Source organism: Octodon degus, unplaced genomic scaffold, assembly GCF_000260255.1.
Source record: "Octodon degus isolate 3935 unplaced genomic scaffold, OctDeg1.0 scaffold00012, whole genome shotgun sequence".
Classification (NCBI taxonomy): Eukaryota; Metazoa; Chordata; class Mammalia; order Rodentia; family Octodontidae; genus Octodon; species Octodon degus.
Genome location: NW_004524588.1, coordinates 19,769,280 through 19,781,544, shown reverse-complemented (window position 1 = coordinate 19,781,544; position 12,265 = coordinate 19,769,280). Strand labels below are relative to the sequence as shown.

General features: G+C 41.2%; 1 pseudogene; it reads left to right on the top strand.

Moving 5' to 3' along the window:
* Nucleotides 1-4,687: 4,687 nt before the first annotated feature.
* Nucleotides 4,688-7,451, top strand: LOC101583837 (annotated as a pseudogene).
* The last annotated feature ends 4,814 nt before the right edge of the window (nt 7,452-12,265 follow it).

The following is a 12,265-nucleotide window of genomic DNA, read 5'->3' as shown; positions in this document are numbered from 1 at the left end:
ATATATAGTGTCAAATCTGTCTTAGCTTCTTATCTCCTTGTTGAGACAAAATACCCAATACCAGCAAGAGAAAGGAGGAAAAGTTTAATTCTGTTCACAGTTTGTAGAGGTTTCAGTTCATAATTTGCTGGCTCCAAGGCAGGATGGTGTCTTAGTTACTTTTCTCTTGTCGCTGAGACAAAATACCCTACATCTTAATGATGTGAGCCAGCACAGTTCTTGGTGTTCCCAGGGAAAAAGAGCGAGAGGATGAAGAAAGAGATAAGAGACAAAAGTTGCGGTCAAGCAGAGCCTTCTCACTCTGATAGGAGGAAAGGAACTGCCCAAGGATTGTACAGCCTTTTGTTTTTGTTTTTTGTTGGCAGAACCAGGGATTGAACTCAGATCCTTGTGTTTGCCAGTCAAGCGCTTATCCTACTGAGCCATCTCCCCAGCCCCTGCAGAGCCTTTGTTTACACACTCAGGAGGTTGATGTCAATGTCAATCTCTATGCCTAGCAACCTTTTCGCAAGCTGGAACAGCTTGTTTATGTGGCTTGAGGAACTCTCCGTGTTTTCAAGGCCAAATCTGTCTTAGACCCCCTGTGTGGTTGATTTCCAGCTTTAGCTTCTCCCAACACTCAAAGCTAAAGGGAGCTTTATTTAGCTCACAGTTTGGAGAGATTTAAGTCCATAGATAGGTCTCTCTAAGGCAGGGGGACAAGTGTCAGTGGGACAACTAATCATGGCAGTAGAAGATAAAATCAACAACCAAAGCAGGAGGGACAAGCCCTTTCTGTCCCTTACAGTGTATGCAGATTGCCCACCCCCCCATGGGAATAGCATGCATTCTTAATCCCAGTATTCGACCATGAATCAGTCACAAACTCTAGAGTCAGTCACTCTGCATGAGGAGAAACAGCCCATGGCAGAGGATCAAGTGTGCCTTTTCTGTCTCTTTGTGTTCCATTTAGGCTACATGCTCATGGACGGGTGCCACCCACAGCCAGGGCAGTTTCCATTTCCACACCCAGAGTTATGCTAAACCAATTTACTTGTTACGCACCCTGAATCCATATTCACGCGGCATCACGTCCCAACATCACTGTAACAAATACCTGAGGTAAAACAATTTATGAAGCAGAAGGTTGACATTGACTCACAGCTTTGCCATTTGCTTATTTTGGTGTCTTTGCGACAGATATGACTGGGCTGTCTGGGCTGACCTAGAATTCACCATGTATCCCAGATCAGCTTCAAATGCGTGAGCCCCGCTAGTGTTAGGATCACAGGCTTACGCCACCATGTTGGTTGACTGAGGGTTTTAGAGGTTCTTAGTCAATCATCCTTCAGTCATGCTGCTTTCAGGCCTCTGTAGGGGTGCCAAAGGGCAAAGCCAGGGAGCGACTGGAAGAGCAGAGCTGCTCCCCTCAGTGCCAGGAAGCGACAAGGAGTGGGTGGACCAGAACGGGGCTGACAAGTTCCTCCCTGAGGGCACAGCATCAGTGACCTGAAGACCTCTCAGGAGACCCCACGTCTTAAAGGTTCTGCCCCCTAAATGACGCCTGGTGTCTAAGCCTATTTGAAGTAATTATCTGAACCATAGAAATAGTTGAAACTTCATTTTTCATTAGATAATTCAAACATCTATAAAAGTAGAGGGGATTCTGCCGGAAGCCCCACTAGGCTACCACTTACTCCCTTTCAGTCCTAGATCCTGCCCCCGCAACTTCAGCAGCGGCACCAAACCTGCACGCCAACCATCCAGCAGTTCACCAGTGTCTCGAATGAACCGATAAGCCAATCAAATGGTATTTGTTGAGCTCCGATTTATACATGCATTTTGCTAACTACAATAAAGAAAAAGTTTTAAAAGCAGATTAGCTAGAAAGAGGGCCTTGTGGTGGCAGTAATTTTTAAATAGCCTTATGGTAATATAATTTAAGTACCATAAAATTTGCCACTTCAAGTGTATGATTCAATGAATTTTAGTATGTTTATAGAGTTATGCAACTGTCCTTGGCAGGAAGTCTGGACTGTTTAAATCCATTTTATCTCTAGTACCTAGAAGTACTATGGGGGATATTATGTGTTCAACAAATATTTGTGGAATAGGTGAATGAAAATAAGATTTATACCCTCAAGCACTTGCTTTATTGCTGACTAGATTAAACATACATACACAAAGAGAAAATAAAATCTTTTGTAACAATATACAAAATGTATTCAGTTACTTATTCACCTAGAATGTATTTATTGAATGCCCAGCGTATCCCAGATGAAACTATTGTTGAAATTTGGGTTCCTATTTTTGAAACACCTCAATAAATTTCAAAACAGTGGCTTGTGTGCTTTGTTATTATTGAATTCTTTAAGAATTCTTTGTTATTATTAATTCTTTAACACTGACATTTCTTCCATATTAATCCTATGGAAGAAATGTCAGTGTTGGTTGACTATAAAAATTTCCTATTTTTCACAAAAAAATAGAGAATAAAGGATTTAATTTTGTAGGATCCAGGCTGGAGTCTGTCATTATTCTGATACAAGGAGAGACAACAGTAGCATTGAGAGGGGCTTTCTAGAGGTTGGGCAAGTGTGGACCAAAGCTTCAAGGAACAGGAGTCATTTAAAATTTAGGGTCACGAGATACAAATTCTCAGTCAGATGTAGAGTCAGGCATTTCAAACCGTAACATCAGTTTTTCAAATAAACACAGTATGAATCCCTTTTGTACTAAATGAAATCTGAAAGCATTTGTTGAAATTAATAAAGAAAAAAGCAGTTTTCAAAGTGTCTGATCATAGTTTTATGGAATATAAGCTTATACTAAAGTTGAGTTTTTCAAAAACATATTTAGTGGTTCAAGTAGGACTACAGCTTAAATTTTATGGATCTTCAACATCTGGAAAAAAGCCTTATCACTAGCAATTTGGAAGTTTTTTTTTTTTAGATCTTGTTATTATGTATGAATGACTGAGGTGAGACATTGGCCAATGGCTTGAGTCCACGTGCATGTGGAAGGTCTGAGTTTGGGGCACCATTTGCACCCACACTCCAAACCTCTCAGAATCACCTGTCAATGTTCAGACCATAACTCTCCATGGACGTTCAAGTGAATCTACTTACTGAAGGAACTATTACAGCTAACGTTTCAGACCTTCCTCTCTGTTCGCAAAGAAATTCCAAATGGCCACTCTATTTGGAAACTGTCAGTATGGAAACTGTCTATTTCTATTTGTGTCCCTGATTTTTAATTATCCAGAATAATGTCTTTGTCCTATTTCCGTCTTTGCAATAAGTTCTTTACCCTGTCTAGGCCAAAGAGAAGATAAAAATAAGCTTTCTTGGGGCTGAAGAACTCTGTCATTAAGCACGGCCACAGATGTTCTGAAGTGCCACTGGGCTGGCATCACGAGGAAGCTATGGGGAGATCAGTTGTCTGGGTTCCTGATATTCTGGGTCACAGGAACAATGCCATCATCCAGGAAAGGTCAGGTACTTAGGGAGGTCATCTGGCACATGGGTGCCAAAGAACTGGTGCGGGACATTCTCATGGACGCTTAGGATGCACCTGTCCACTTCATACCCTAGTATAAGTTTTCCTCTATAAAATCACCTCTGACCAAAATAGGAAACTGCTTTAACATGGCCAGTGACTTTTTCAGGCCCTGAGCCTTCCCATGCATGGCTGGAAGCCCCACTTAGTTCTGCCAGGAAGGTCACAAGGGTAACATCAGAATAAAAACAACCACAGCAGCCAGCCATGATTCCCTCATGAGGGGAAGTCACATTTTTGCAACAATAAACCAACTTTCCAGAACTTCAGTATTTATAATTACTACCTTCATTTGTTGTGTAGACTCTCCCAACCCAGGCCAACTGCCTCCAAGCTAAAGTGTATTAACAGTTTGTATTTACTTAGGGCACTTTCTGTTCATGCAATGATTTAGCATCGTTTTTTTTCCTTTCTTTTTTAAAAAAATAATCCAATCAGTGAAATATTACTGCTATTGTCATTTACATATCAGGCAACAGAGACCCAGATCATTTTCTGGGGTTTTATAATCCCACAATCTTACCCTTACTTGTCTTCATATTCTTAAGAGGCATCCATACTTAAATGTTAATCGAAAGATGCAGTGAATATTTAAATTAGAAAACATAAAATAAAAGGTATACTGCTGAGAAAGATGGGCTAGTGTGTTCCAAGCAAGGGGGAGGGTTTTCAGGGGAATTCATGGCTATGTTTCTTTTACTGTAACACATTTTTAAATATAAACATTTACTGCATTTTATGCTCAAACCTCATTGATAAACAGTTTATAGTGATTTCTGTCAAACCAAAAAAATCACGATGTGTCCTCACTCACCTCATTGCCTGCCTCTGACTCCTTACAATTTCCAGATCTTTCCCAAAGTCAACACAGTCATGAAAGTTCAACACTTTTAATCAATTCAAGACATGGAGGCAACCACCAGAGCTTTCCAGAACTACTTCAGAACATGGCAACAGAGGTAAGTGTATTTGAAGCAAGGGGGAGTATTCTGAGGGTGATTACAGTAAAAATGACTTTTACGGTATAAATTTTTAAACAATTTAAGTAGTCGCTGTATTTTGTGGTCACATCTTGTATGCTAGCTCAGCTCAGGGACTTGTTTCTTTTAGATCAGTGACAGTTGGCCATGTTTTGTTAAATGCAATAGCCATGCACAAGAAGACTGCACGATCTCGCTTTTATGAGGGACATAAACAAGTAAAATCCACAGAAGTAGTGACTGTTTGCTTCCAGAAACTGGAGGTGAGGATGGAACTGATCTAAGAGACAAATATTATTCATGAAGGATAAATTTTGAAAATCTGTTGCACTGTCTATGGTGAAACATAATTAATAATGTATACTTTTAAAATGCTAGGAGTATCTTTTAACTATTTGTAGAGCAAAAAAGACAGGTGTATGAGCTGGTGAGTATACTAACATGATTTAATCATTCATATATATATATATGGTTATCACAACACATCACATAAATATATTCAGATATTTGTCAACTAAAAATTAAAAAAATATAGCCGCGTCTTATCTATTAGAAACTAAATAATAACATTCTTTTCTCTCCTGGCTAGGGAGGAGGGTAGAGTATTAGAGCTGCTGCCAACTGTACTCTATCCTTGAGGCTAGTTCAAGGGTATTCTCTATTGATTAGCATATGGTAGCTGCATAAGGTAAATTGCTAATTGGAATCAGTAATGTGTGTAAAGTTACTGTGACTTCAAAATTGTATTATAGTAAAAAGGAAATTACTTACTCAGGATGTCAGGGTCTGGCTTACCCCTTATTAAAAGCTACATTTTTTTTTTTTTTTTTTTGACTAGGGAAGTATCCATCAGCCTCAGAGTTATCCGTAGAAAAAAAATAAGCAGATGATATTCAAATACCTTTGATGTCAATGAAAAACTTCATACTAATTGGAGGCTGCCCAAAGATTTTTTTGGTCTTTTTTTGAGACAGGGTCTTGCTATGCAATTCAGGCTGGCCTTAAGCTCACTATGTAGCCCAGACTGGTCTTGAACTTATAATGATCTTTCTGCCTCAGATTTACTTATTAAGAGAAAAACAAGTAATATTCTGAGAGATCACTATGAAGAACACTGTGGCATGTGACACATTTTTAATATTATCTTTTCAGTAATCAAAACATTTTTTCCTACTTCTTACTTTTGTATCATTATCCTGAAGAAATTACTGTGCATAAAGCCATACTTGCCTGTATAGTTAAAAAATGTAACATAGGCATATACCCATGTGAAAGGAATTAAAGTGACAACAAGGTTTTGATATGAAGGATTGCATAAGCAGTAATCTTATAGTCGGGGGAATAGATACATTATAAGCACTCATTATCGTTCAAGTGTTAAACTCTAAATTTAAAAACAGGGTAGTTCTTGACGGAGGTTCACAACCTCACCAGGCCTCACTGCACGGTGCTGTGTGCGTCTCCCTTTGCCGGGGGCATAGCAGAGGAATGGGGAGAGTCCAAGGACCTGAAGTTCACAAAGCTAGGAAGCGTGGCCCGCTGTCTCCAGGTTTCAGCCTCTCCTTCCGGCGTGGTCACTGCCATCAGCCCCATTCAGCATCACGGTGACGGTCGAGGTAGTGAGCATTGGTAAAAAACTCTATGAGAGTAAAACAAAAGAAGTCTATGAAGCATTAGATAGTCCAGGAAATGTTCTCCTGCACTCCAAGGACCAGATTCCAGCTGGAAATGCAGCCAGAAAGAATCATCTGGAAGGAAGAGCTGCCGTCTCCATTAAGATTACCAGCTGTATTTTCCGGTTGTTACAGGGAGCAGGCATCAAAACTGCTTTCACCAGAAAATGCAGAGAGACAGCTTTCAGTGCATCCCAGTGTGAAACGATTCCAACAGAGCAGGTTGGCAGAGGAATAGCAACTGGTTCTTTTCTCAAAAGAAATCCTGGCATCAAGGAAGGATGAAGTTTCACCCAACTCAAGTGGAGCGATTTTTCAAGGCTGATGCTAATAATGGTCCACAGTGGGCTGAGGAACAGCTAGTTGCTGCAAAATTTTGCTTTGCTGGCCTTGTTATGGGCCAAACTGAAGTGGATGTGAGGAGTCATGCTACACAAGCTATTTCTGAAATACTGGAGAAATCCTGGTTGTCCCAGAACTGTACACTGGTTGATATGAAGATTGAATTTGGTGTTGATGTGACTAACAAAGAAATTGTTCTCACTGATGTTATTGATAATGATTCCTGGAGACTCTGGCCCTCAGGAGATCAAAGCTAGCAGAAGGACAAACAGTCTTATAGTGACCTCAAGGAAATAACCCTTGCAGGGCTCCTTGCAGGGTAAAGAAGAACTTCAAATGGGTTGCAGAGAGAGTACAGTTGCTTCTGAAATCAGAAAGCCAGTGCAGGGTTGTAGTGCTGATGGGCTCAACTTCTGATCTTGGTCACTGTAAAAAAATCAAGAAGACTTGAGGAAATTATGGGATTCCGTGTGAACTTTGAGTAACATTTGCCCATAAAGGCCCAGATGAAACCCTGAGGATTAAAGCTGAGTATGAAGGGGATGGCATTCCAACTGTGTTCATGGCAGTGGTGGGCAGAAGCAATGGCTTAGGGTCTGGGAACACCACATGTCCAGTTATCAGCTGTCCTCCCCTCAGAGAAGACTAGGGAGCTCAGGATGCACGGTCTTCTCTGAGACTAAGTCTCAGCTGTTTGGCCACGCTTTCTCCAGAAGGATCAGCTCAGTTTGCTGCTCAGATATTTGGATTAAACAACCACTTGGTATGTGCCAAACTACGAGCAAGCATACTGAACACATGGATTTCCATGGAACAGGTTGATAAGAAAATCAGAGAATCATTTCTAAGAATGTTATTTCATTGGGTCGGGGGGGGGAGGGTTGTCCTATACATGCCTAGTTTGGCTGCAGAAAAGTAAGCAAAATAGAAAAAAAAATGATTCTTGGCCAGAGAAAACAAATAAATTTGATAATGAATAATAATAGAAAAAAAAAGCTAGGGAGTGGAAGGAGCGCTGTAGAATCGCAGCCATGGCAAGCTTCTTCATCACAATTCCTGCTGTTTGCTCAAGATTCCACTGTCCCAGCCAAAACCAGACCCGGCACACAGGCCTGCTGCCGCCTTTCTCAGAGCTCCTTTCTGTTTCATTCTGCTTTCTGGTGGGTAAACTAAACTTGAGGTTATGGCAGCCTGCATTCCTGACACTAGGCAAACGTTCCAAAGCTTCTCAGGCCAGGACTCCTGAAGGTTCTCTCTGTAGGTTGGCAGAATGAAGTGGGTCTCCCCTCATAATTCCAAACCTCACTAAGTGTTCAGGATCAGCATCCTGACAAGGTCAAGGGAGGGCGTAAGTGTCTGGAGGGACTGGAGGCACAGTTGAAGAAAAGCAGCTGGACACACCTCAGTGGATGAAAGCAAGCCACTCACACGGCAGGAGGGAAACCCTGCTAGAGGAAGGACAGAGCTGGTTCTCTCCTTTAAGTGCTCTGGCATCGCGAAGGCTCAAGAGCTGAGCCAAGATGCTGAGAGAACAATGCTCGCTTCCAGTGGCAAGCAGTTCAACCCACCCCACAGGCAAGCCAGGCTCCTTTGGGCAGCCAGGAGTCATCCAGCAGAGGGACAGAAGTGACTGGAGAGGATCAGGAAGTGGCTTCCTGGCCAAGCTGCCTGTTCTGGAATCAGGACCTTCATTCTTTTAGATTTGGCACACAATAAATCGTCTATCTGAAAGTACGTGTATAAGATAAATTTCCAGATGTATCATATATTTCCAATATGTGTTTTTATTACAGACGATTCTGTTTTACATTTATATAGATAAATATTTCAAATAAATATCCATACACACAAAGACAAATAAGACATTCATCATATACTCTGAGTAGAAGAGATCTTAGAAACACCCCTTTTCTGTCACTTTAGTCATGAATAAACTAGACCCTCTGAAGGACAGTGACTTCACAGGGCTACCCAGCTAGAGGTGACAACGAGGAGTCCAGGAAGTTTTTAGCAGTTAATTCATCTCATTTAACACACATGCCTGTCTTGTTCTCAAAATGATTTGCAACTGACCGGACAGAGACATAGAGCGGCCCCGAGGTAACAGCTGTAGCCCACTACGAACCGAGGCTTTGACTCATCTATAGTGTCTTCAGTCTTGCTCACTTCCCCAAACTGCAAAACGTGAAAGGGTCTTATCAGTGAAGGAGCACTTTTATTTTTTAGTTCATCCATACAAAGACCAGCACTGTAATATAGAAAAATTCAATGAATGCCTCTGTCATCTTTTGTCCTGAACTCTGTTTCAGGGTTTCACTCCATTTACCTAGGACCTTTCAGTCTGCCCTGCTACCTTACCCGCACATTTCCAAGATATACATTACAAACAAAAATTTCCATCTATTCTGCAATCTCACAAAATCGCTTAAGGTAGGTCCTTTTTAAACCCAATTTTCTCAGTGTTCATCCAGGGAATTCTGAATCAGGCACATTTTCATAAAGATGTGTGTATATTTTTTCTTGTTGCTTGTTTCAGTAGTAATGCCTAAAGGCAGTGGTAGCAAACTTGTGTGCATGTTGACTGTCCCGAGGCACAAATAACTAATTTTCTTTGGTTGAAGTTAAGAAATAAAATAAGCAGAATATAGAGAAAAAAGAATAATAGCAATTCCAAATGACCTTCGGTTTGAATCAGTTCTTTTTTATAAATGTATTTTATTAGCTCACGAGTGCAGCACACAATATTTATACTCGCTGCAGCATTGGTGCATGTGTGCACGCCACGCCTCTTCATCCTTTCCTCATCCCCTTTTCCTTCCTTCTCTCCCTCACCCACCCATCTCTTAATCCCTTTTATTTTTGGTACATGTTTGAAGTACTTAATATTTACACTCCCTGTGTGGATGTTGTACATGTACATAACACATCCAGATTAATTTTCATTCTCCATTTCTGAATTGTTAATAACTGTTCTATATTTTTTCTTTCATCCAGTTAAACAACTGTTAAGGGTGGAAAGTATGGTCCTTACCAATTCATCTTAAGTCTTTTTTTTTTGTTGTTGTTGTATTTAGTACAGGGTCTACAGGGACTCACTACACAGATCAGACTCATAGTGATCCTCCTGTTTTCAGCCTCCCAAGCACTGGGATTATAGGCATGCACCACCACACCCTGTCTCAGTCACTGTCTCAGCACACCCTGGGGGTGGGACCAGCATGGCCACCGGATATCAAAACCCAGTCCCTGCATCTGCCTAAACAGGTGCCTTAATCCGCTGAGCTATCTGGCCGGCCCTTCATCTTAAATCTTAGCTGTCTTTTCAACAATATGAAGGGCTGGGGCTGACAGGTTCGGTTGTGTGCCCCTGTGATCCCAGGCTGAGGCAAAGCACTGTCATGAGTTCAAGGCCAGGCTGGACGACATGGTGAGTTCAAGCCCAGCCTGAGCTACCTAGGGAGACCCTGTATCCGCACAAAACACAAAAGAACTGGAGCCTTTAGGAGGTGATTAAATGATGAGGGCTCGGCCACATGAATTTGATTAGTGGCCTTATTAAAGAAGTGCAGGGCAGTTGCCCACCCTCTACTGCATGAGGGTAGAAGAGAAGGCACCATCTTGGAAACAGGGAGATGTCCTCCCTGGACGCCAGTGTGCTCACCCCAGTCTTGATGCTGTTCCTCTGAACTGTGAGAAAATGAACTGCTGTGCTGTAGAAGTGACCCTGTCTCAGGTATTGCTTTATACTGGCAGCAACAGAATAAAACAGCAACCTAATTTATTGTTTAAATTTTAGCTCAAACTGGTGAGTATGGTAGGCATTGTGCTAGTTGCTGCAGATACAGAAATTGATGTCCCTATTTTCAAAGTATGCATAAGCCAGCAGAAGAAAGAAAACCAAATGATCATAAAGCAGAGAGGCAAATTTATGCTTGTGCTGCAAAACAAACAGCTGATACAAATACAGATACAATTTCTGATGGAAAGAGGCTATAAACCAGTTCATACGAATGTTCTAATTTCCTTGATAATTACATTTCTCATACAAAGACTAAATTGTCATGTTGGTTTTGGGGTAAGGATTTTATCATATCCATTTGTTTGTTTGTTTGTTTTTTGACCTGGAATCAAACTCAAGACCTTCTGTTTGGCAGGCAGGTGCTGTGCCACTGAGCTACAGCCCCAGCAAGTGAGGATTTTAGAGTCTGGCAAGTTCTTACCTTTCTCAAGATTCAGCTGCCCCAGGGATAAATGAAGGAACCACAGACTGACACTGCCTCGGTGAGAAAGAACTCTAGGTACCTGGTGATTTCCACGAGATGTCAGTCTCTACCGTAACTTTGATTGGAGTCCATCTCTATTATAACACTGCGGCAGCTAGGTAGTACAACTCAAGACGAGGTGTTCTTGGAACCATCAAGAATGCTAGAGGCAAATTTCTTGCTGTAGGAACATCTGGGAAGAGATAAAGGGGAGCACACATCTGCTGCGGGGTCCCGCCAGCACTGCTTTAGATATTTGCACAGAGTAGCTGCTGATTATTCCCAATCACACATTTGGTAAGTGGCAAATGTAAACTTTGAATATAGATATGAAATCTGCCTGTCTTTAAGAATATTAGCAGACACTATTAGATAATATATCAATAACTACTGAATACTTTATTGTTTTAGGCATAATGAACATATGTTAATTCAACTTCTTCTTGTAATTCTGTGATTTTCAGATTTTCAATGCACTATTTTATAACAAAAGTTTTTGAAGAACTGCCTTGAGACTTTTCACGTAGTAATTTTGAGATTTAAACTGCCTTCTTATATATCCTTAATCTCAAAGTAATCTAAGGAGTTATTATTTATCTTCACAGATGAAGAACCTAAGATTCAAAGAGACTAAAAAGCAATGTGCCTGAGCTCACAGAGTAAGGTTTGAGACTTGCACTCTATCCTTCTCTTTCATGTTCTCACACCCTGCGTAATTGCAGCACCAGTGCAGAATGTGCTACAAGCCCTCCCAGCACACAGCCTATCCTCTGCCTGTGCCTCTATCTTTTCTGCTCCTTACGAAATGTTCAGAAGGTGATAAGGCTGGCACAGCAGCGCACACTTGCAGTCCCAGCATTCAAGAGGCGGAGACAGGAGAATTGCAAATTCAAGACCAGCCTAGACCACTTAGCGGGAACCTGTCTCAAAATAAAATGAACGAAAGCGATGGGGAGGTCGCTCAATGTGCAGGCCTTGGGTGGAAGCCTCAGTTCTGCCATAAAACATAAGGGAAAAAAATGGAAGGAAAGGTGATAAGAACTGTCTCCCTTATCAGCTCTGTTTGTTTTTCTACTGATGTATCTTCCTCTAACACACAGACCCACTAAAGGACAAATGGCACATGACATTCCTCTGGTTTTGATTACGAAAGCTTGCTCTGTTTATAAAATTTTCAGACATAAATCTCTGACACTTTGAAGTAAGGCTTTTAGAGTGGAAGGTTCATCAGCGTAGCAACTCTTCTAACGTGAAAAGTCTAGCAAGCTCAAAGGATGACTTTCTTGCTTGCTTTAACGCATAACTTGTTTTATGATTCTAAAATTAGCCTGTTTTAAGTGAATTTAACATGATTTAAACGTCAAAGATGAATGTCTTGATATTTAGTCACTGTTGAAGTATACAAAAGTCAATGTGATTGGTGGCCTGCTTGAAGGTGAGTGTTACTAAGAGTTATAGATCACTCAGTGTT